Source organism: Suricata suricatta, chromosome 9 (assembly GCF_006229205.1).
Source record: "Suricata suricatta isolate VVHF042 chromosome 9, meerkat_22Aug2017_6uvM2_HiC, whole genome shotgun sequence".
Lineage (NCBI taxonomy): Eukaryota > Metazoa > Chordata > Mammalia > Carnivora > Herpestidae > Suricata > Suricata suricatta.
In genome coordinates this window covers 34,085,422-34,110,715 of record NC_043708.1, presented here as the reverse complement: position 1 = coordinate 34,110,715, position 25,294 = coordinate 34,085,422, and the positions used below count along the sequence as shown (strand labels likewise).

The 25,294-nt window shown below is 34.6% G+C and overlaps 1 protein-coding gene and 1 pseudogene across 8 annotated transcripts in view; both read left to right on the top strand.

Annotated features, from left to right (window-relative positions):
• The window catches only part of FUT8 (fucosyltransferase 8), a 291,085-nt gene that overhangs the window by 83,692 nt on the left and 182,099 nt on the right, over positions 1-25,294 (top strand). For 7 of the 8 annotated variants that reach the window (XM_029950670.1, XM_029950669.1, XM_029950665.1 and 4 more), the window contains one exon: positions 15,576-15,666. The exons of the other annotated variant lie outside the window; for it this stretch is intronic. The gene's annotated coding sequence lies outside the window, so the exon portion shown is untranslated. The remainder of the gene's footprint in view (positions 1-15,575; positions 15,667-25,294) is intronic. 8 annotated transcript variants of the gene reach the window in all.
• On the top strand, positions 1,772-23,996 carry LOC115301007 (annotated as a pseudogene).

Here is a 25,294-nt window from a genome sequence, read left to right as displayed (position 1 = left end):
CCTATAGCCAACCAGTCTATAAGCAGATGATCTTCCTCCTGATGTCAGAAGGTCAGCAGTAGCCTAATGCTATGTCACAGCGCCTATGTTCACCTCACTTTATCTCATCGTGTAGGCATTGTATCATCTCACAGCATTACAAGAAAAAGTACTAAGATATATTTTCAGAAAGAGAGGCCATATTCACATTATTTTTCTTATAGCATATTGTTATAATCTATTTTATTCTCAGCGATTATTACAAATTTTTTACTGGGTCTAATTTATAAAGCATTATCATAGGTCTACATGTATAGGAAAAAACATAGCATATAAAAGGTTTGGTGCTCTCTGAGGTTTCAATCCACTGGAGGTCTTGAAATGTATACCCTTTGGAAAAGAGTAAGGGGGAGAGGATGATATCTTTGGAATGATAGCAAGAGGCTTCTTTGTGTTGTTTATTGATATCATACATAAATCTAACTTGTGTCGTAGACTTATCTCATAATTATATAAAATAAATGGCATGGTGAAAGGGAAGAAATGTAAAATGAAAGTTTCCGCAGAATTACCAAAGGAAAGAAGTGCAGTGTACTTTCTAATGTACTTTTTAATGTAAAAAAAAAATTGAGAATTATACCCCCCAAGGAAGCTGAGAAAGCTTTTGCACTTCTATAACAATTGTTATCTATTAGTTGCAAAGCAAAAACAACAGGAAATTAATTAATGTTATATAAAAAATAGCTTTTTAACTATGAAGTCCTCCTATCATTCTTCAGTTCGTTAAACCTACTTTTGGTTGTTATTATTTAAAAAAATATATAATTAGCCAGTTCCAAGAAAGCTTCAGAACAGCTGTAATTACAGCTGCGGATTTAGTCAAAATAGGGGTTTTTAAAGGCTCCTCACCCCCCTTTCGCATCTCTTTCCCTTACCCCAAGTAACCCAAATTTAGTTGTAAAAGTTTTGGTGAGCTCAGTATTCCCGAAACTGGAGTGCCATATGTTTAACTGCATGCAGATGTGATGATTATATGTGACTTTTCATTAAGGTTTTTGGAACCTTTTTAGTTCTATTGCTCTATGTACAGTTAAATGTTTTTTCTATCAGCTTGTTGCTGTATTTAATTTTACAGATATACATGTATTTTAAATACACTTTTGTGCTTTTTATCAAGGCTCAGGCGTCTGCTAAAACTATTTAGGGGGATAGTAGTTTTTAATTCTAGTATATGTGCTCCTTAAGTGAGCACAATAGTTTTTAATTCTAAATTTGACCTAACATTGATATTATTACAAGTTGACTGGAAGTATCTGCAAAGCCTTACACTTATGTTTTCCTTCAAATTTTACTTCAAAAGTTTTTCAAAAATATTTCTTCAAATTTTACCCTAATAGGAAATTAACTTTAACCTTATCTAAAAACAATTTGGTAAATCTCTTAATTTTTGGAGCAAGTTCTGTTATAAATCAGAAGTTAACTACATATTCTTGTTAGTCATCCCCTCACTTTCTCTTCTTGTAGCTTTATGATTTAGGGATATAGATGTCATTCTAATGACTGATTTTCTGTTAATCAGTCAAGGATTGGATAAAAGGGTTATAAAAACTGTGGCTAAGAGCAAGGTTTGGGGCCAGTCTCACTGTCTTAGTTATTTGTCATCTCTTTTGCAGATGTTAGTTATTCTGAATGTTGATCATGGGCTACATAATGTAACTTGGATTCTAACCATAATTTTATAGTGTTGTATTTTCAGAATGTGGTTTAAAATTGTAGTCATTTGCTGTTGAATCACACATAAGGAAATTTAAAGAGTCTTCTGCCAAAGCCAACAATTTAACACTTTCAGGTAGGAAAGTAAGTGCAACATATCTATATGTAGATACCACCATGTTCAAAAATGTATGGTTCTTACCTTTAAGTACAGTGAGTAGAAAAGGTGCAAATATGTACATTAACTTAAAAAAATCAACTTTTAGAGGGTAAATAAAATTGGATTTAAATTCCCAGACTTAGGAACTGTTTATTTTTTTATTTTTAATTAAAAACATTTTTTATTTTTACTTTTATTTATGTTTTTACTTTGTCCAGTATTTTATTTTATTTCTTATTATTTTAAAATATAATTTATCAAATTGGCTAACATACAGTGTGTACAGTGTGCTGCTCTTGGATTTGGGGGTAGATTCCCACGGGAACTCTTTAGATCTTAAAGAAATTCCATTGAACTAGACCAGTTTTCTTATTACACATGAGGAAACAGATTCAAAGAAGTTGAATTACATTAAGTCATTGATTAAATGGATTTATAGGATTCTAAATATGAACTTAGGAGTGAGTAACACAAGGTAGCAAGTTAACTTTGCTGTTGGTAATCTTGGATGTCAGCTAATGTTAACTGATTGCTCTTTGTAGGTACTTGTAGAAAAAAACTGCTGATTCTTTTCTCACATGAGTTTAAGAGGGAGTATCAGCAGGATGTGGACTTATGTAGTAGGGTATTTTTAGAGAGAGAAAATTGAACAAAAGCCATTTCAGAGAATACTAGTGAATTCAAATGAATAGATATGTTCATTAAGACAGAATAAAAAACTATATTTACAAAATAATATAACTTTTTTTCCTAGTTTACTTATTTTGAGAGAGAGAGAGAGAGGGAGAGGGAGTGTGTGTGTGTCTGTGTGTGTGTGTGCATGCACGTGCAGGTGGGGAAGGGGCAGAGAGACAATCCTAAGCAGGCTCCTCACTGTCAGTGAGGAGCCCAACCCAAGCTCAAACTCATGAACTTGTGAGATCATGACCTGATCTAAAACCAAGAGTTGGACACTTAACTGACTAAGCCACCCAAGAGCTTCCAAATTATATAACTTTTAAAACATAAATTGGCTTATTTGAGATTGAGTATAATTTTGATGATGAAGATATGATTAATTATATGAAGATAAAAGAAGAAACTTAATAGAAAGTTTTAGGAAGGAAAATAAAACTTTGAGACTTTAATAGGAGAAGAAAAATGAAATATGAAAAGCAATTTTATTTAAGGACTGGCTATCCATTTATCTCATTATGAAAGTTTACTTTTGTCACTTTTGTCACTTGCCTTTTCTTTCATTGTCTTCCTTCCTCTACTAGTTGTCTCTGAAAAAGGCTCTAGTGTGGTGTGGTGTGATACAGTTCAGTGCAGTTCTGGCTTTGTCGCCAACGACCAGCATGCCCTTGCACTAAAAGTTTTCCTCTTGAGACATAATTTTGAATTAGTTATATCATCTTCTGAGCTTTAGTTTAAGGGACTTCATGAGAAAGACGACTAGGTCTTGGATATGACTGTAGGTTGTTGAGACAATCATATGAAATCAAATGAAAATGTTTTAAAAACTGAAGACTTCACAAAGACAAATAATACTGTTTTTATAACTGTAGATTCAATCCAGCATGACAGTTGAGTATCCAATATATGAGAACCAGGGTTGTGGACTTCTGAATTTAGGAAGATATAGTCCTTGCCTGTAAGATATGTTTAGTATAATTTGGGGTAGAAAGAAATAATATGTGTAATGCAAATGTCTACAATGTATGACAGAATATGAAGAGGGTAATGAGAGGCTGATTCAGATTTAGGCTTAGGTTAAAGTGTAAATAATCTGTTCAAAGTCCATGAGCGTTGGTGTGCTACAAGTGACAAAAGTGACCATTTCCACCTTTCCTTATATATCTCATGCTTTTTGAGCCTTTAGTTAAGAATGGACAGATTGTAAACTTGTGTTGCAATGTGATGAAAGTCTAAACTTGGGCTCTCTAATAGTTGCAGCTGGGAGCTTGTTGATTTTTTAGGTGTTCAGACATGAATCGGTAGTTGAGTCAAAGTGCCACAAAGAATATACAGTTTTAGATTTGATGCATATTGTCAGTGGGATAGGTTCTAGATTTTAACATCTGGGTTGGATACCTTGACGGACATAGAAGATTAAAGTGAAACTTGGGAGCAACATTTATTCTAACCCCATTGAAGATATCTTTTACAGGGTGCCAGAAATATTTTGACTGTTTCTCATAGTGAGGAATCTTTCTATTATGTGATGAAGTACACTTTCTTATATGGGCTGTTGTATTTGGAATTCTTTGTTTTTGTCAGACCAAATAACCTTCTGCTCCATCTGCTGTTCTGTATTTTTTACATTTTATTAGATATGCCAACAGGCCTGAATGAGGAGAGAACCTGTTGATGGATGGCCAGAAATAGAAGAGAATGATAGGTTCAGGAAGCAGGTCAAAAAAGAAAATAGTGATAAAGCTAATACTTATTAACACTGAGGTTCCAGGTGCTGTTCTAAATGCTATTCTCATATTACAACAATTTATGATACTGATATTTTAAATTAGATATTAGTTAAATGAAAATTTAATGTTAAGTGATGATAATTATCCTCATTACAGACAAGAGAGCTAAGCTATAGTGCTTTGCACAATGAGAGGCAGGGTCCATGCTAGTGGTATTTGATTTTAAATACCAAACTCTAAGGCTACTACATAATGCCTAGTAGAGATAATCTAGACGCCCTTTTGGGAAAAATTCTTAGCTTCCCCTTCTCTAAGTATGCTACTTGTTGGAGATGAGAGATGAATATTTTAAGGCCATTAACTTGGTTGGGAGAGATGAATGGAGGAGATGAAATACTGTAGAATTTATTCAACATTTTAATATTGAATGAAGGTATCAGACAGGAAGGAACCTGAATATGAATATAATCATTTTGCAAATCAGTGAGAAAGGGAATTTTGGTTAGGTTATTATAATAACTATATTTTATGATGCTATATAGGCATGAAAGTTTGACATAGAAATAATTTCATAAGAGCTTATGATTGATCACTAGTTTATAGGCTAGCACTATTCAATGGAAATATAATGTGAACCATTCATGTACTTTAAAATTTTCTGGTAGCCACATTAAATGAGATAAAAGGACACAGGTGAAATTAGTTTTAATAATACAGCTTATTTAACCTATTAATATTAACCTAATATCAAAAATATTATCTTAACTACTAATTGACATAAAAATATCAGTGTGATATTTTACATTCTTTTATTCATATGAAGTCTGAAATCAGTGTGTATTTTACACTTAAGAGATTTTCTTAGTTCAGACTTAGCCATATTTTGCATGCTGAACAGCCACATTTGGCTATTGACTACCTTACTGCACAGTGCATTTATGTATCATAAAAAGATTGATCTTGTTATGTTCATAAAACAGTTCTGATTGAATTATAAATAGCTTATTCTCCCCCTTTGTATAGCACCCATAGAGAGGAGGTCGATCTGGGGCCCAAAAGCCATCACTCACTATTCAGTTGTATCCAGAGAATTTGATAAGGAGGGGAATGGATTTTTTTATATTTAGTAAGAAAGGACGGGGAAAGACTTACCGAATGCTTAGACTTCTTGCTGTTTGAGGTTCTGTGTGTGTTGCATGGTTAGAGGGACTTCCAGGGGACTCCAGAGAATTTCTGCTACTTCATAAGTTCTGGGCTCTGGTTTTATGTAAAGCATAGTGCTTTTTCTGTAGACAGAGCTATAGAAGGGAGGACAGTTCTTACTCTTTAAAAGATGGTGTTTGTTAGGGACTTTATTTCTCAGTCTGGAACTCTCCACAATCTTACTGATTTGCTTTTTCTGGTATTGAATACATTTAAGGTTACAACCCTCGGGGGAATTTCTAAATCTGCCTCCCCCCCCCCCCATTACTACTTATTTAAACTGATCACATAAAAAAAAAAAAAAGACAAATCTTTCCTAATTGTAAAAGTGTAATATGCATTCTTTGTAAAAATTTAGGTAGTGGAGATACCTACTTTTATGTGTTTAATCAACAGAACTCCAGCAGAAAAGAAGTGTTACCATGTTGCCTTTCTCTTTTAGTACTGGGGCTCCTTGAGTTGCAGCATTTCAGTCAATCAGAGCCTCTCTGATTTGAATGGGATAGCTACTCTCTCCTTAATATAGGGTGAGCACGGGGCACCTGAATAGGTGCCTCAGTAAGTTAAGCATCTGATTCTTGATTTTGGCTCAAGTCATGATCTCACAGTCCTTTGGTCATGATCTCACACTTGTGAAATGTTGCCCTGTATTGGGCTCAGCATGGAGCCTGGAGCCTGCTTGGGATTCGGGATTCTCTCTCTCCCCTTCTTTCTCTGCCCCTCTCTTGCTCATGCTCGCTCTCATATGTACTCTCTCTCTCTCAAAATAAATAAGTAAACTTTTTTTTTTAAAGGAAATAAATAAACTTTTTTTTTTTTTTAAAGGAAACGTGACAAAAGGTTGACCAAATGGGTGATACATGTTCTTCCTGGCTGAATTACATTTGCATATTCTGCATTATGTATCATATTTTATATTTAGCTAAGAGATTATTTTTAACACATTTAATTAAAAATATTTCTAGAGAGTTATCTATAAAATTGTAAGGTTTATAAAACTAAATAATAGCTGTGAGACTTAAATTAACTTGTTGCAAATTATCAGGCTAACAAGTAAGTTCTGCTCTGTACAATTTTAACAGAATAGAATGTACTTTTATCATTTGTAACTTCCATTTTCTGAATTTGTTGTTTTGGTGGTATGCTGATGTTATCAGTGTTTATATATTTTTTTCTTGACTAATTGTGTCTTATTTGTTATGTGGTTCAAGTGGAGGTGAGGGAGCTTTATGGAAACCAGTGCTTACCATTTGAGGGATAGCTGGTTGGAGCAGGCAGCTATGCTTGGGAAGAAGAAAATGACAGACACTTGTGAGGAACTGAGATGAGGGGAAAACAGATTTGGGAAGAGGTCCAGAATGTTTTTAAAAAATAAATGATTCTTAACACGAAACTTAATCATTAGGAACACAATCAGATTTTACAAAACTTGAGTCAAAAGCGTCAAGTTAGAGAACTTTGAATTTTATATTAATTATTTTCATATTTTATATAAATGAAATGTAGAAGTCTTCTGTTTGTTTTGAATTGACCCCCTCATAGCTTCTTATACTCTTAACTAAGGATCGCAGTCCTTAGATGTGGAATCACAGTCACGATACTGGGTTTGTAATGCGTTTAAGTTAAACAGCTTAATTGATGTAGACTAGATTCATTTACCTATGTGTTCATATTGTCTGCTGAAATGTTTTAAGAGTCATATTCATCCTCATCATGGAGTTATTGCTAATTTATAATTTTAAAGTGCTGTGAAAACATTAAATACTCTTTAAATATTAAGTATTATATTTATTAGAACATTCCTTAATATAAAGTAGGTCATTAATTAACCCATACTTAATTTTGATTATTATAATTACCTGTCCTTAGCTACCCATTGTATAGGTATTATGCTGGTATTTCAGTTATTGGTCACACAGGAACATTTGTAAGACATGCCTAGGTCATGGTTGACTTTGGGATGATTTGGGAAAATTCTTTTAAAGTGTAGTTATGACTGTGGATAGGTTTTGTAACTACTGTTGTTGCCCTGCTGTTTTAGGAGCTTAGCCTAGGTTAAAATAAAGAGTTCAGGATTTGGAGTCACAGGTATCATCTTGAATCCTTTTCTCTGCTCCTTTACTATCTCTAGGCAAATTACTTGCCCAGGCAAATTATTAACCTTACTTAGTGTCCTCAATTACGACTAACTTGGAAATAAGTGACAACAACATATACGACATCTGAGGGTCATTAAGATGATTCCCACAAAATAATCTGTTGTCAAGGATAATAGCAGCTCTACTTTTTTCCTTTCTCTTTAAAATAAACTCTTAAAATTGTTTTTAACATTTATTTATTTTTGAGAGAGAGAGAGGGGGCACGCACGAGCGAGTTGCGCATAAGTAGGGGAGGGGCAGAGAGAGAGAGAGAGAGAGAGAGAGAGAGAGAGAGAGAGAGAGGGAGACATAGAATCTGAAGCAGACTCCAGCACAGAGCCAGACATGTGTCTCAAACCCATGAACCGTGGGATCATGACCTGAGCCAAAGTCGGATGCTTAACTGATGGAGCCACCCAGGTGCCCTGTAAGTAAAGACTTTTTAGAGCAGTTATATGTTAATAGCAAAATCAAGAGGAAGTTACAGAAATTTCTCTTAATATCCCTTGCACCTACATAGTCTCTTCCATTATCAACATTCCCCACCAGAGTGGTACATTTGTTGTAATTGATGAACCTACATTGACATAATCACCCAAAGTCTGTAGTTTACCTTAGGCTTCTTTCTTGTTATTGTACATTCTGTGGGTTTAGACAAATGTATAACATGTATCCATCATTATAATAGCATACAGAGTATTTTCACAGCCCTAAAAATCCTCCTTCCTATTCATATCCTCTGCTCTCTCCCTACCTTCCAACTGTGGACAATTCCTGCTTTTTTCTTTTTTTTTCTTTTTTAACCATTTCCATAGTTCTGCCTTTTCTAATATGTCATATAATGGAATCATACAATGTGTAGGCTTCTTTTACTTTAAATATTCTCCATGTCTTTTCATGGCTTGATACCTCATTCCTTTAGTAATATTTCATTGCCTGTATAATTCAAAGTTTACTTATTAATTTACCTACTGAAGGACATTTTGGTTGATTTTCAAGTTTGGCAGTTATGAATAAAGCTGCTCTAAATATCCGTTTGCAGAGTTTTGTGTGAACATTAGTTTTCTACTAGCAGCTAGTAATGAGCATCTATTTTAGCTAGAAACTGTGTTGTAGACTTTACATGTAGTATACCATTTAATTCTTATGTCCAACAACTGGTTGCTATTATTTTTTCTCTGTGTTAGTTCCAAGCGTGTAGTTTAATCAGAAATTGAAACTGTTAAGATGAGAGATAGGAGTGGCTGTGCGATCAGACCTAACGGACTAGCTGGGGAGTTGACAGTGGTTTGAAGGTGAAATATATATCAAAGAGTGGCTCAAGGAGAATCTGCATCATGATCACTTAGGAAGCTTGTTAAAATGTACAGTTTTGGAGGGGGGGGTTGGGTGACTCGGTTGATCATCTGACTTAGGCTCAGGTCATGATCTCATGGTTCGTGGGTTTGAGCCCGTGTTGGCTTTGCACCGACAGCACAGAGCCTGCTTCGGATTCTGTCTCCCTCTCTCCCTGCCCCTCCCCTGCTTGTGCTCTTTCTCAAAAATAAATAAACATTAAAAAAATGTACAGTTTTGGATTCATTCACAGAAACTCAGACTTTTTATAATTCAGAATATCTGGTCATGGGCCCCAGAGTCTGCAGTTTTATGACCTTGATATGTAATTCGGATCCACAATGAAGTTAAGAAACTTTTTAAGTTTATTCTTCCTGATGATTAAAAAATGATTCTAGTGATTTTTAAATATTTTTCTTTAATATAGTAAGTTTTCTATTTTATTGGTGATGGAGGTGATAAATATTTTCCATTTAAATTTTTACAGATGATATATAATAAATATGATTTTTATATGTCATGAGAGTAGGAGGAATAGTGATAATTCCTTCAACTCAAATTTAGTAAATATAATGTATATTTTTTTAAATAAATGTATCATATTTTACGTTGCTATTCAAAATGTAGTCTTTTGGGAGAGGGTAGGAAAGGAAGGCAGACTGAGAGCACATACTTTATGAAGATGGGTGGAGAGACGAAGAGAGTGGTTTTCCGGTTCTAACTAGAATGAAAAAGTAACTACAAATTATTTACATGACTAACATGGATAATTCAAACTTGATGGACATTTTCAAGGAGTTTTGGTATGGGTAATCTTGTTAGTCATATTGGTTACTGAAACTCATATCAGGAATGTTCAGCTTCTGTGTTTTTTGACAGCTGCTCTGCTTCCTAAGAACACGCTTCTTTGGGGTTTTGTCAATGTTGGCTTCCTGGGAATCTTCCTCCATTCTTTGGGAAATTAAGTTGTATCCTGGCAGTGCTTCACATGGACCTCGGCTTTCTTAGATTCTTCAGGTAAAACCTTATCCAAACAAACCAATGAATTGCTTCAAGTCATAGTTTTAAACTTAGGTTTAAGGTTTTAAAGCTGCATTTTAGTGAGTCTTATTAGCTTTGGTATTTTTAGTCCCCAAATCATTCTGGCTCCAGTACCCACTGTAAAAACTCCTATGGGATAAGTAAGTCTATTTTTATATCTGTGGTTTTGTTCATTCTCAGCAACTAGGTCATCGGAACTTTGTTATTATTCATGAAAAAGGTACCATATACTTCTTTTTTAGGAGTGTGGTTGGACGGAATGAAGTTAAGACATCTTAGAAATTGTTGCTTTGCTTTAAATATTCATGGGATATAATTTTACATATTCCAAATTCAATCTATTTGCTAGTACAGTAACATTATTTACCTTTGGGAGTTATTTGCTGGTACAGCAACATTATTTACCTTTGGCTATTCTATCATGCTATTAAGAATTCACAAGAATTATTACAACTTACTGGTAGACCTTTAACTGACAGCCTCTGTCTGACTCCTCCTTTTAAAAGCTTTCTTCAATATTTTCAGAAGTAATTTTTAGGTCTTACTGGGCCTGGAACTTTTACTTCTGTTATGACAGAAGCAGAGAGTGGACATTTTGAGAAGTTAGGAACAGTGGGGTACAGAAGAGAAGAAAAATCATGCCTTTTCCATTGTGAAAAATAATCACAGCCTTCTCTACTTTCCTGAGGGTGGTAGCAATGGTGATAGTAGGAGCAGGTGTAGGGGTGGATTAAGCAGGCATTGAGGAGAATGCATCTCCTAACATGGGCTTTCAGTTATTTCCCCAGGGTAGATGACAAAGTGATTATTACTCAAAATATTTCTTCCATGAGATAGTCTCGTGTGCAGTATTGTATGTTTATCACATCAGAATATTGACAGTGTTGGCATTATAAGCCACCTCCTGAGTTATTGTCTTCTGTGTTATGTTCTTCTCTGGTTTTATGTGGGCCACAGACCCATTACAGTGTTGAGATAATTATATCACTATTACAACTCTGTTGATCTTTTTTTTTAACCAGATAAAATCACATGATTTTTTCCCTTTATTCTTATAGCAGTCTTATTACCAATAAATATACTTTTCTCCTGAATGATTTCAGAATGTTTCTGGATGGTGTTGGGAAACATAGTATTATTTTGTAGTTAAGTTTAAGCTCTTAAACAAGACTATGTGGGTTCATTTCTCAGCTTTGCTACTTAATAATTGTGTGACTTGGGGCGAGCTATTTATTTTATGTAACTCTTGCCTCAGTTTTCTTTTTTATTAAAAGTTTTTTTTTATGTGTGTTTTTTTTTTTTACTGTTTTATTTATTTTTTGAGAGAGAAAGAGAGACAATGTGAGCAGGGGAGGATCAGAGAAAGAGAGAGACACAGAATCTGAAGACAGACTCCAGACTTTGAGCTAGCTGTCAGCACAGAGCCTGACATGGAGCTCGAACCCACAAATGTGAGATCATGACCTGAGCTGAAGCCGGATGCTTAACCAACTGAGCCACCCAGGCGCCCCAACTCAGTTTTTTTTTTAATCTGTAAAACAGGGATTATAAAATTATATACTATATAGATAAATGTTGAGGATTAAATCATTTTATAAAGAACAGTACCTACAAATTGTATAGGCTGAATAAATATTAGTTATTATTACATATTATTAGAAGTTATTCACTTACTAAATCGTATTCTTAGCAAACTCTAATAGACTTCAAAAGTAATATACTTAGGGTGACCAAGTGGATCAGTTGGTAGAGCATGCAACTTGAGTTTGGGCCCCACATTGGGTGTAGAGAGGAATTTAAAAAAAAAGTAAAATTATTTAAAACTTAAAAAAAGTAATTTGGTTAATTTTAGGCTGGAGTTTGGACATGTACATTCTGAAACACTTTTCAAACTGTTATAGGATGATTTTTTTTCACTTTAATGGGCATACAGATTACTCAGGAATCTTATTAGATTCTTACTCAGTAAGGGCCCAAGATGCTGCCTTTTTAACAATCTGGATGTAGCTAAGTTCTTAGACCATACTTTGGGTATTAGAGTTATGAAATATTCCATTAAGGTGTTCTTCTGTGAGTACTTTTTAAACACTTGAGCGGTTTTGTTTTATTTCATTTTTTTAAGATTTTATTTTTAAGTAATCTCTGCACTCAGTGTGGGGCTCGAACTAACAAGCCTGAGATCAAGAGACACAGGTTCTACTGACTGAGCCAGCCAGGTGCCCCTGTTTGCTTGTTTGTGTGTTTTTTAATATGCCTAGGCTCTGTCTCAGACCAGTTAAATCAGATCACTGGCATTAGTGTTCCAGGCATCATCATTATAACTATTTTATTATTTTTGTAAAAAAATCCTAATTCATTCTAATGTGTAAGTAGCATTAAGAGCTACTACTTTCGTAATCCGAAGGAGAGTCAGTAAGCTAAGAAGTTCTATTTTATGTCTTCTTATACTTTATCTTCTATCATTTTAAACATCTGTAGGGATGATCCAGCACAGCTTAAAGCGTTAACTGGAAGACAGCTACTACCTGAAGTTTTCTTTTCCCTGGACTGGACTAGGAAGTTTGACTCCTTGAATCTCTCCTCATGCATCCTCATGCATCCTATTGCCTGTTGCTTTCGTCATTTTTTTGTACTGTTTTTGGACTCTCCCTAATTTCTCAACAGCTTCTTGAAAATACCGTTAACTCAAACTCAGCAGAAAACTGCTTTGATAAAACTAAACAATGGCCGAGGCAGAGGAATATAGTTCCTTCTACTTCTTAAATTCCGAGATTTTTATTATGTAAAGTGGAAAAGGCATATTTGTTTTAGACTTTTGATTGGCCTTTTAAAAATATTTTTGGAGACTAAAATACGTTTTCTTTTTGTCATGATATTTGTTCACTATATTACTTTGCTAAGTTGTGTTTCCTCATCTGTTTTTTTCCTCAGCCATACTTATTGCATCCATGTCCTATCTTGCACCTGTTTTGGGGGAGAGCAGTAGATACCTTCTCATGGATTGTCATGTTTTTGGAAAATTGTTTTTCCAAAGTGGTAAAGATCATGCTAGTTTTATTCCATGTAGCCGTGATATGTCAGTTAGAATATGGACAGGGAAATGATACACACTAGATGTTTCTGCCAAGGAAATGTAACATAGGGGATGGTTATACAGAAATTGGAGGGTTGAAAAAGTAAAAGGGGAACCCTGGAGTAACACAGAGATGATCATTACAGAATGTAGAGATGAGGCTGAGAGAACAAAGAAGGGCTTGGGCGTAGAGTTGGGGCTCAAAACCTCTAGAGGGGGTACTGCCTGGCTGCTGCTGGAAACCTGGTGGTGGTCATCAACCGCTACAGCTGGAGTGGAGGGCCTGTGCCAGGGCAGTGCTGACTGGAAAAGTCAAGTTTCTTCTACTGCTCTTAGTGGCAGCATGAGGAAGCTGGCTAGCAAAAGAGAAAAGTGTTTCCAGAGTTCTTTTTTCAGCATCACTATGCTGAGTATTAAAGAGTAGATTTGGAGCTGAGACAATAGCTGAGCAACAACCACATACAGCTTTCTCCTCTTCTGGTTACATGATGGCATGGGCTTTTGGTCTCTTGATCTCTTTCTTAGCAATTGGGACCTCACACACTCTTAGAGTTCTAGGTTAGAATGAAAGGAGTTGTTAAATTAACTTGTCCAGTTAATGTGATTCAGGGGTATGAAATGGGACCACCTGCTTTAAGATAACAGTGTCATAGCCTTTCTGGGGGCCTGAGATTTAATCAGATAATAATTTATTTGGCTCTAAATCAGTTTTGTATTTTAAAATACAAAAACTGTGGGAGGAATAATGATGCTATAAACCAGAGGTTAAAAATTGTTTGCTTATTGGTCAAACAGTGGCCTGCGGTAGGAACCCAGTCTTTTAACAGAAGATTATACCTTCTGTCTCATTCTAATATTCTTCTTGCAAAGCTTCTCACATTTGAATTATTTGGGGATTGTTAAGATGCAGATCCGGATTTGGTATACCCCTGGATAGGGGCCTGAGATTCTGTATTTCTAACAAGCTCCTATGGGAGGCTGAAGCTACTGCTTCTTTGACCAGGCTTCTCTTTTCCCTTTCCTCCTTTGAAACCACTGGTATGGGTTGGATCCACTATTGGACCTGAGTTTGAGTGGTTGATGGTGAGTGATCATAAAGTAAAAGTTTCCTGAAATCTTGACGACTAACTTTCTAGAAATATTCTGAGCAGTCTTAATAGATTTATAGCCGTTTATTTCCAGGCAGAACTAAAAAGGTGTAGGCCTCTCATAGGTTGAATTTTTGTCCATAATTTTGTATTATTGCATCATCTGCTCTGCATGCAGAGGGATATCTATCACTTGTAGTTTTCCTGGAACATCTAAGGCTTTTCAGTAATTGTGTATATATTTAGGGGGAACTAATAGAAGATAGGATAGGAGGACAGTTAACAAATGCATGCATCAGATATCTTGCCTTCATTAGAGCCATTATTCTTGATTAAACAGGGCTATCTTTGGATTTCAAATATTGCATTTGGTTTGAATTTCATACTAATTGCATTTCCCATTCTTGGCACTTTCATGTACTTTAAACTTGTCATCAAACCATAGGGTCTTGCCTTGAACCAAATAAATGATAGTCTGTCTTAATGTAACTTTGAATATATCCCAAATTTATGAAGTGGTTAATTACCCTTTACATTTGGATTATACTTTACTAAGCCATACTTGGTCACATCAATAAAACGTTAATCTTTTTTCCATTGCCATCCTTCAAATTCTGTCTATGCCCCCACCTCATCCCCATTCCTGGATCTTTTCTGTTTTCTTTACACATGTAGTTTTTCTAAGATTCTAGGTACTTTTTGTATGATATGAATATTATCCTTAAATTTTAATTCAAACTATAGATAACAATATAGGCCTTGAATAGAGAAATAATTGGCCTCTATATCAGCTGAGGTGAAAGAGTTAAAATAAAAGTTGAGGGTTCAGGGGATTCCTATAGAAAAGAAGGATGAAGAAAGCTCAATTTTAGGATCTTAAACAAAGCATTTTGATTGGCATATAGAGACCCTTACATGCACATAAACGCCCATATTTGAATATTTATAGAAGATAATCTGTCAAAATTACTGTTATTTTAATTTGCCAAGCTTGGCTGATTGCTGCGGTTGGATGTTAGTTGAATTCTAGATGAGGAACTGTAAATACGGTCTGGTGTAGAACATGCTTTTTGTCCTTGAAGCTGTTTGTATATCCCCCTCCCCACTTTTCTTTTTTTACAGTGGGCCTTTTTGTGTAGCTGAATTTCCATGTTCTTTTTTAGGGGGAAAAATTAAAGTGGTGTGAGAACAGTTAATAATATTTTTTTTTAGTTAAAAAACAGTTTATTCAGATTTGGTGATCAGGAATTATTTAAGTGGTTTAAACTAATTGTTTAGTCTTCAAAGGAGCTTTCTCTAGAGATTTCAAACCTAGGGACATGTGTCTCATTTGAATGGCCTATGAAGTTATATGTGAGATATATTTCTTGTTAACAACAAAGACAATGTGTAATTATAGATAATTAATGTTACCCCTTTCTTTTGTCTTATTTTGAACAGTGATAATTTTAGCGACCCAGATTCAAGCAATAATATCTTCCTTCTGGAAATACCATGTGGTTTTGTCCGCTTGTGTTCTAGTCGAAGGAAGGTAAGCCATTTTTCACAGTTAATACTGAAATAACTTTGTTAATAAATTAAAATTTTCTCTTTAAAAGTTAGAAAATCCTTTTCTCTTTAAGTAGCATCCCTACACCCAGAAAACACTATATTATTTATTGATGCTGTTATCACTATTCCACTGAGACTACATTATTCCCATTTTGGAGGTAATCAGTCACTTTCTAAAAATCATGTGACTTTTTTGGAGTGGGAGTACATTCTGTGCTCTGCTAGACTCTCTTGTCTCTTTTTCATAGACATTTTCACCTGGATAGTTTATTTTTACATATATAACCACTTGACGTGACTAGGTCTTAATTTTTTATTTTTGCTTTTGATGTTTTCATTTCTTTGTCTCTTGTGAACTGACATAATTGACTCCATTTTTATAGGCTATTACTTTAGCTAGAAACTATGCCAAATACAAAGTCTCAGTTTGAGTTAGATATTGACTTTGTTTTGGGATTTCAGGAATGTGGGGTCTCAGCCATTTTATATTTAGCAAATTAAGAATGGAACTTTTAGACCATTCTTTTCTTTCACAAACATCATCTTGAATTTCGTTTGACAGCCTCCTTTTGGGTTGATTAATCTTTTTATCTAGGAGCTTTTATATCATACTTGTTACTATAGTCCTTTTCCCCAATACTTTTTGTGCTATACTAAATCATTTCCTATGTGTTTCACCGAAATTCCTCATTATCTTGGTAGGAAAATTATTTGTCCAACTTTGTAGCTCTCCTCTGGCTGAAGAACAAGACTATTAATAATTCTTTAAGATTTCACCCTTGTTCCTAATTTTGTAACGGTTCGTCATCTGTTCAAGAGCTCAGAAATGTCTGTTATACCTAATGCATCACAGATGTGGAAAATAATAAAATAGTTACATTTATGTAAAATGAAGGTACTGGTAATATGTTCCCTTGGGCTTGGCCATTGTGACATTCTTGCTCTGTTTGGGAGCTTACTTGCTACATGCTTTTAAATTTCTTAAGGTGAATTAGATATGTTTATCTTATTTAATCCACAGCCTTTGATTAAGTATGTTAAAACTCAGTTGAATAAAATTTAAGTCAATAATATAAAGAGTAATGAGCTGTTTTCCAGTGTGATTTGGAAAAAAATTTAGCTATATTTCTTGCTAGCAGAGTACCAGACAACACTATACAATGGACTAAAATTTCCTGAGTAAATTAGATAGGTTAATTCCACAGCACTAGCAAATATTGGGAACTGGTATCCAAATGTCAAATTTCACATACAAATTTTAGTATTTTACTCTTTTTTTTCCTCTAAAGGAAGAATCTGAAAACTTATGTTTGTTTGGAGGGCATTATAATTCTATTTTAGGAATTAAGAAGCAGGCTTTATTTTTCTGCAAATTGAGTGGTAAGAATACCAGTGAATTAACAGTTTTTACTGGTAAGTTTTTAAAAAACCCCTGTGGAAATTTAATATTAGGGCTTTATCTAGGAAATATTTTAGTTTGTAATACAATGCAGGTTCTAAATGATCTCTGTAATATTTGGTTATATATGTGTTTTCATAGCTTCAGAAAGGAAAGGTAAAATAACTTTGTTAATGCGGTATATTGCATAATAATTTGCATTTTGGTATTACAGGGTGAACCCTATGGTCAATCATATTTTAGGTAATTTTTATGCCATTGAGACAAATTAAAATCTCTATTTTTCCCTCTCCATAGTAGCCTAGGAGTGCTATATATATCACTTTATCAGTAAAGTATGAAAGTAAAAATTGAAAATGGAGGTTTTTTCTGTGGTTTTTGGTCAATGTGTAAGTCATCACTCTCTCCTAATAATAAGTAAAAAACTAACAAACTGAAAAATCAGCTAACTTTTCTGAGATTTTTCATATAGTTAAGGTCACAGGGCAAGCTGCTATCCTCGAGTTACAGAGACAGGCAGATACAGAGAACAATAACTAACCATAGCAGAATTCTGGGGCAGAAACCTCCAAGAGAACCAGTACTGGGTATGAAAAATCCTGAAGTGTAATTAACGAATTGCCAGAGGCTCAATGTGAACACGTCCGAGGTATAAACTCCAAGGGGGCCGAGGTATAGGGCCACAGTTCCATGGTCTTATCTCCAGGAGCTCTTCCATGCCTTCACAGTGAGTATAGAGAAAAATGCCCTGGTACTTCTTACAGGGGAAGGGGAAGGCAGTCATTTTGAAATGTGCTGAGTCATTCTTTTTTCCTAAAGGAAAGGTATTTTATCAGAGCCTAACTTATTAGGGTATTATCAGAGCCTAACTGAACAGGAGGAAGAGAAATACCCAGCGCTAGCCTGTTTTAGCTTTCTATGTGGGGGAAGATAAATATCCAATTCCAGCCTCCTCTAGCCATCTTGTTTGATCTAAGGGATGTGGGGTATGTGTATGTGTATATGTGTCTGGGTTGGAGGGGGGCGGGCAGACAGGACTGAGAAGTTTGAAGGTCATAATTCAGGAGCACGGGCTCCCTAAAAGACTTAGACCTAATCATAGGTCTTTGGAACACTTCTGCTACCCATAAACCTTACCACATTACTAAATGCCCATTTTGCTGCAGTTCCTTTTACGTAGTTTGTTGGCTTCTAACAAAAAAATTACAAGGTGTGCTAAAAAAGCAAAAAAGGACAGTTTACAGAGACAGAGCAAGCATAAAGTTCAGACTCAAACATAGAGGGATATTATGATTATTGGACCAGGAATTTAAAACACTTATGACTAGTATGCCAAGGGCTCTAATGAAGAAAATAGACAACATGCAAGAACGGATGGATAATATAAGTAGAAAGATGGAAATTTTAAGAAAGAAAAAGAAATGCTAGAAATTAAAAAGCATAGTAACAGAAATGAAGAATGCCTTTGATGGGCTTATTAGAAGTTGGAACATGGCTGAGGAAAATATCTCTCTGAGCTTGAGGATATGTCAGTAGAAACTTCTAAAATTTAAAAGCAAAGAGATAAAAGACTAAAAAAAATTAAAATATAACCAAGGACTGTGGGACAACTTCAGAAAGTGTAATGTATACATAATAGGAATAAGTGGAGGAAAGAGATAAAGGAACAGAGGAAATATTTGAAGAAATAATGATGGAGTATTTTCCCAAATTAATGTCAGACTCTTGGAAGTTGAGAGAATATCAGGTAGGTTAAGTGTCCCCCAAATGTCTCCTAGGCATATCATATTCAAATTGCAGAAAATCAAAGAAATAGGAAATAATCCTGAAAGAAGCCAGAAAGGAAAAACACCTTATCTATGGAGAAGCAAGGGTAAAAATCACATCTGACTTCTTTTCAGAAACCATGCAAACAAGAAGAGAGTGGAGGGAAATATTTAAAAGTGTCGAGAGAAAAACCCAACAACCTAGAATTCTTTATCCTGCTAAATTGTCTTTAAAAGTGAAGGAGAATAAAGGAGAATAAAATAACTTTTATTTTTCTTATTCTTAATTGGCCTAATGTATAACATAATTTGTTTAAAATAATTATATCAACAATGTTTTTTAATGAATATAGCTTAAATATAAATGAAATGAATGAGAGCAATGATACAAGGGTTGGGAAGGAGGAATTGGGAACATTCTAAGATATTTGTGCTTCACTCACCATAAAGAGGGATAGTGTTATTTGAGACTTGGATTAGTTAAAAATATATGTGAATTCCAGGGCAACCATTAAAGAAAGTGAAAAAAGAAGTATAATTGACATTCTAAGAAAGTAGGATATATGGAATAATATAAAATCCTCAAAACCACATAAGAAAAAGAGTGAAGAGAAAAACAGGAACAGAGAACAAGGGCAATGAATAGAAAACAGTGAAAAATAAAGTAGATCCAGGTATATCAGCCAGCTTTAATACAACCAATTAAAAGAGACTGTCAGAGTGAATCAAATGACAAGACTCAACTATATGTTGTCTATAGAAACCCACTTTAAATATGAAGACACATATAGATTAAAAATAAAAGGATGAGAAGGATATACCATGCTAACACTAATCAAAAGAAAGCTGAAGTAGCTTTATTAACTTTGGATAGAGCAGACTTCAGAACAAGGAAACTCTAAGTATAAGCAGGAACACTATATAATGATAAAGGGGTTAATTCTTTAGGAAGACGTAATCCTTACTGTGTATGCACCTAACAACAAGCCATCAAAATATGTGAGGCAAAAACTGATAGAATTGCAAAGAGGAATAGATGAATCCACTATTGTAGTTGGGTATCTCAACACTCTTCTGTTAAAAATAGATCTAGCCGACGAAATCAGTGAGGATATATTTGAACTCAACAGTACCACCAATCAACCAGATATGATCGACATCTATAGATTATTTCATTGAAAAACATTAGAATACACATTCTTCTAAAAAATGAAGATGGCATTTTCTGGAAATTTCAGAGTTCATTTTAGATTTTAATTTGTTTCATGTAGGATTTGCTGATGCAAACAAGATCAGAAAAAAGAAAGATGAGGATCTCATTTAAAAAAATACAACAGATTATCACCTGCCCCCCCTTGCATAAATGTAGGGTAAGAATTTTATAACTTCATTTTTATTATGATACACATTTTTCTAGCCTCCAGTTTGGTATAATGAATGAGTTTATGTGAGTTATATACTTTTATGAATGAAGCCTATCTGGCAGTTTCTCATTCATAAGTTGCTAGGAATATTTCGTACAACTCATTGGTTCCATGTAGCAAGATTGGAAAATCACTGTGAAATACGAATTCTTTAAGGGCTGGCCAGTATTTGATAGTTACTGACCTTTGTTCCTGAATAATAGAGCTCTAGATGTCTGACTGCCTTATTTTTTTTTCTTGAGTGATTTTGAGGAAGAACAGAAGAAGCACAGGAGATAGAACAGATGAGGATTTGTAAAGGAAGAGCATATCCTAGCTGGACTTTAGAAGGTTTTCTAGGCTAGTAGAAGACATACTTTGCATGATAAACTGCTGAACTCCTCAAGGAGAGATGAAAATGACTTTAGTTTGATTTTATATTTGAAATGGTTGATGTTTCATCCCTTTCTTACTGTTCTTGCTGTCGTTTAAAGCTATGCTGATGCAGAGCAGGATCGTAGGTTTAAATTAGTGGAATATAGGGGCATTGGGTAGAATGGGGAGAAGTATTTCACCTTCTTTCTCTAAATTTTAATTCTCATTCTTTGTTGCTCAAAGTGGTTTTCGTGAATTGGTACCTCGTTCCAGAAGGGGCTGATTCTTAGCAAAGCTATTCTAATGACCAAAGGCATTTAGTGTTTTCCTGTTGGATTACTGGAATAATATTGAGTTGACATCTAGTTGCATACTAAATGCTGTATCATTGTTATCATTTGTCTGCCTGGTAGACTCATGGAGGTGACCTTACAGGGATTACTATTACAGATATGATTCTCTAAAGGAATTAGAAATCTCATTAAAATGGCTTTGGTCAGTTGTTCCCTTTTCTGCAGAAAAACAAACAGAACTGAAAACAAAAATAAAACAGCACATCAAGTGAACTCTCTCCTTGGATCACAAGTAGTGATTTAAGGACAGAAATCTATCAGTGTATAATCCCAGTGTTTCTGTCCTGTCTTAGCTGTTCATTTTCTGTACAAACCTTGATCAAGTCACATCACTTCTTACCTGAGTTTCATCTTCAAAATGAAGATAGTGCCTACCTTACAAAGCAATGATATGAATTAAATGAGGAAATGTATGTGAAGTGTCTAGTTCAGGTTTGACATATAACAAGTGTCATTTCTCTTCCTCCTTTTTGGGATCAGTAAAATCTAGACTCCATATCTTGAGTTCACTAGTACCTGATTGAGGGATCAAATTATTTTGTCTTTCCAAACCTCATTTTCCTTTAACATAAGATCATTAACACACACTTTATAAAGTTGAGATTGGAAATCAGCTCCTAGTATAGTCTAAGAAGTTTTTATTGAAGCTGAATGTGAATGTTAAATTGCTAAAAATTTAAATAAATATGTGAGTTTTGCTGGATAGATTTTTTGGACACCAAATCCACATGACATGTGGAATATATACTAAGAAGAACATAAAAAGGGAAACTAAATTTCTGGTTGTGTTTTTTTAGGGAGGACTCTCTAATAATTTACTTAATTTATACTTAATGTGATTCATTGGGAAAGTAGGGAAATTATGGATCAAAGGATTTATTTTTACTTGAAATAGCTACTTCTAGAAGGAATATGCATAGGGTACAAAGGAGGTCAGACACTTGAATATACCTCTTTCTTTGTCTTTATTCTTTTAATCTTAAGTGACATTATTTTTAAAGAGACTTCAGTACACAATAATGGTTTTGTGAGAAGATCTTGGAAAATTAATCAGTACAGAAAATTTTCTCATTAATTACCAGAGAAAGAATTAATTAGCCAGTATTAAAGTTTAGTTGGGAAAATAAGGTCGAGTTAAATGATTTATGAATTAATTCAGTGTTGTTGAATTTAACTATGTGTTAAATCAATATGATTTCTTTGACATAATCATAGAATAGAAATTGATGTGTGTGTGGTATATTGTATTGAACTAGGGACTTTGTATTTTTAAGGATACAAATATAGTTCCATGAATTTCAGTTAGATTTATTTAAATGTGAATCACTTTCATAAATAATTAGCAGCAAAAATATCATTGACTTTGTGTCTTGAAGCAGTTGAGTTAGATTTGTATATGTTTAGATAAATGTAAATTTTAACTTCCTTACTTATGCATTTCTCAAAATTTAGGAAATAATTTAGCATAGAGGGTGTTAATCACTTTCAAGAATTCCCAGTTTATAACTTTATTTGACATGCTATATTTCCTATTAGATGTTTGTTAACCATCCTGAAAATGTTGCATAAAATAGGGAATAGTTTTTGCATGCATAGTTTTTAGCTGCAAGGAAAAAGATAATCAGAAAATACAATCAAAACTGAATTGCACAAACACTTAAGTGCAGGCAAGCTTCTGCTGAGAAAGTGGAGATGAACTTGTGTGTGAATATTAAGGACATATGGATATGTTGATTTTTGTCATAAGGCAAAGGGTTTGCAAAGTGAGAATAAATGCATGCATTATAGGTATTGATGACATCAAAATAACTTGGTTTCTTCAAGGGTTTGTTTTGTTTGGTATTGTGTTTGTTTTTTAAAGAAACCAGATACATATAAAACTGGCTGTTTATTAACTTCCTTTTATCTTCATAATTTAATATCGAGAGCTATTAGGATTCTGTGATTATACATTTATAAAGTATTATTTGAGTACATCTTTCATAAAGGTGTATAATATTTTTGACCTTTTTTAGTGTAATAAAATATATATAACATAAAATTTACCATTTAACCATTTTAAGTATGTAATTCAGTGGCATTAAGTGCATTTGCATTGTTGTACAGCCATTACCGCTGTCTGCACAATTTTTTCATCCTCTCGAACAACTATATTCCTGAGACATGAACTCTGCATTTTTTACTTCCAGCCCCTATAACCATTGTTCTATTTTGTCTTTATGAACTTGTGGAGTATATACTACGTTCTTCATATTAGTTGAATCATATTTGTTCTTATGTGACTGACTTCTTTCACTTCATATAGTATCTTTAGGGTTCATCAGTGTTTTAACATGTATCAGAATTTCACTCTGTTTTGGGGGGCGGGCGGGCCTTGGTCCCTCCATCTGGAGCAGCAGCAGCTTATGCCCGAGTAATGAATGAAAGGTAATCTGAGTCTGGGGCCCAAGCCAGGCCAGAAAGGGGAGTTTGAGAGTATCTCCCAGAGTGAGACCCAGCGCCCCTCTCCCGCTCCCCACAGGCCTTCATCCACGCCATGGCTGAGCTAATCCAGAAGAAGCTACAGGGAGAAGTGGAGAAATATCAACAGCTACAGAAGGACTTGAGTAAATCCATGTCAGGGCGGCAAAAGCTTGAGGCGCAACTAACAGAAAATAATATTGTGAAGGAGGAACTGGCCCTTCTAGACGGGTCCAACGTGGTCTTTAAACTTCTGGGTCCTGTGCTGGTCAATCAAACAGGAGCTGGGAGAGGCTCGGGCCACAGTGGGGAAGAGGCTGGACTACATCACAGCTGAAATTAAGCGATACGAATCCCAGCTCCGCGACCTCGAACGGCAGTCAGAGCAACAGAGGGAGACCCTGGCTCAGCTGCAGCAGGAGTTCCAGCGGGCCCAGGCAGCCAAGGCAGGGGCTTCTGGGAAGGCCTGACCCCGCGGTGGGGGGAGGGGGAGGGGAGGGAGTGAGGCAGCTCTAGGGTCTATACTGTAGCTAATAAAATGTGAAAACACCAAAAAAAAAAAAAAAGAATTTCACTCTGTTTAAGACTGAATAATATTTTACTTCATGGATATGCCACATCTTGTTTATCTATTTATCTGTCAATGGGTATTTGGATTGTTGTGATTAATGCCGATATGAACAGTGGTGTGCAAGTATCTGTTCAAGTGTGCTAATATGTTTTTATATTTTTTTAATACTTAAAAATTTTTGTGGCAGTGAAGTTCTGTTTAAATGGACCAGATAGATTCTATATTTTCAATGATAATCACTGAATATTAAATACCCATGTGTATATTCTAAGTAGTGAAGATATAAAGAGTTATAAAATCATGGTACTGTTTTTGAAGAAGAATCTAATAATAATAGGGTATATTTATAAAATCACACTGCTTGGTAGCATATACTTTTTGAAGCTGAAGAGGTATTCACAGTCTAATACAAACCAACATTTTTCTCACTAAATTTTTGCATGTCATCTTCACCAGTTAGGAGGCAAAATACATGGCCATAATCAACATGCATATTTATTCAAGCATATGTATTTAACAGATGCATTTAATATTTAATCATAAATTGTAGAGTGATCATATTAAACTAGAAGCAGAACATGTCATTCATCTAAACAGTTTTCTCTAATGACAACATTCTTAGGAGTAACTTACGTTTCTCAGACTCCCACCTTTTAAACTGACCACATCTCTTGTCCCCGTCCCCACCATAAATGACTAAGAGGCAGAAGAATGAACTCCATATGTCTCAAAGTTCTTCACAGAACCATGATTCCAATTTTAATCTCTGTAGTACTTGGGTTTTCCAAATGAGAGAAAACAGAATAGGCATGTAACACCTTTAAATAAGGTTTCTCAACAGATCTATTTCATAGTAATTTTAAAGGCCAAAATTTAATCAGATTATAAGCATTTTGTTATGTTTTGGTATTTCAGTGGTCTTTTTCTTTCTCTCAAAGTATTTTTCTGGAAAAAACAATATGAATCTTTTATGAATTCAATCATAATTTTGCAGTTTAATTGGATTTTTAAGGTTTTTCTGGGATTTTTAAGGGTTACTACTCTTTTTCCACTGAAATGTTAGAGACCAACCAGCTCTTAGAGTCACATTTCCTATGGATGATATTTTGAAGTTCAAAAGGAACTTTGAAAATTTTAAACACAACTGAGCATAGGTTCCAAGAGGTAATGAATGCTGTAGTGTTATTTTTTTCTCTATCCATCTACCTAGAAGTAAGCCTGAATTTTCAGTGATAAAGATACTTTGTAGGCTTGTTACTCTGCAGAGTGAAAAAACTGAAA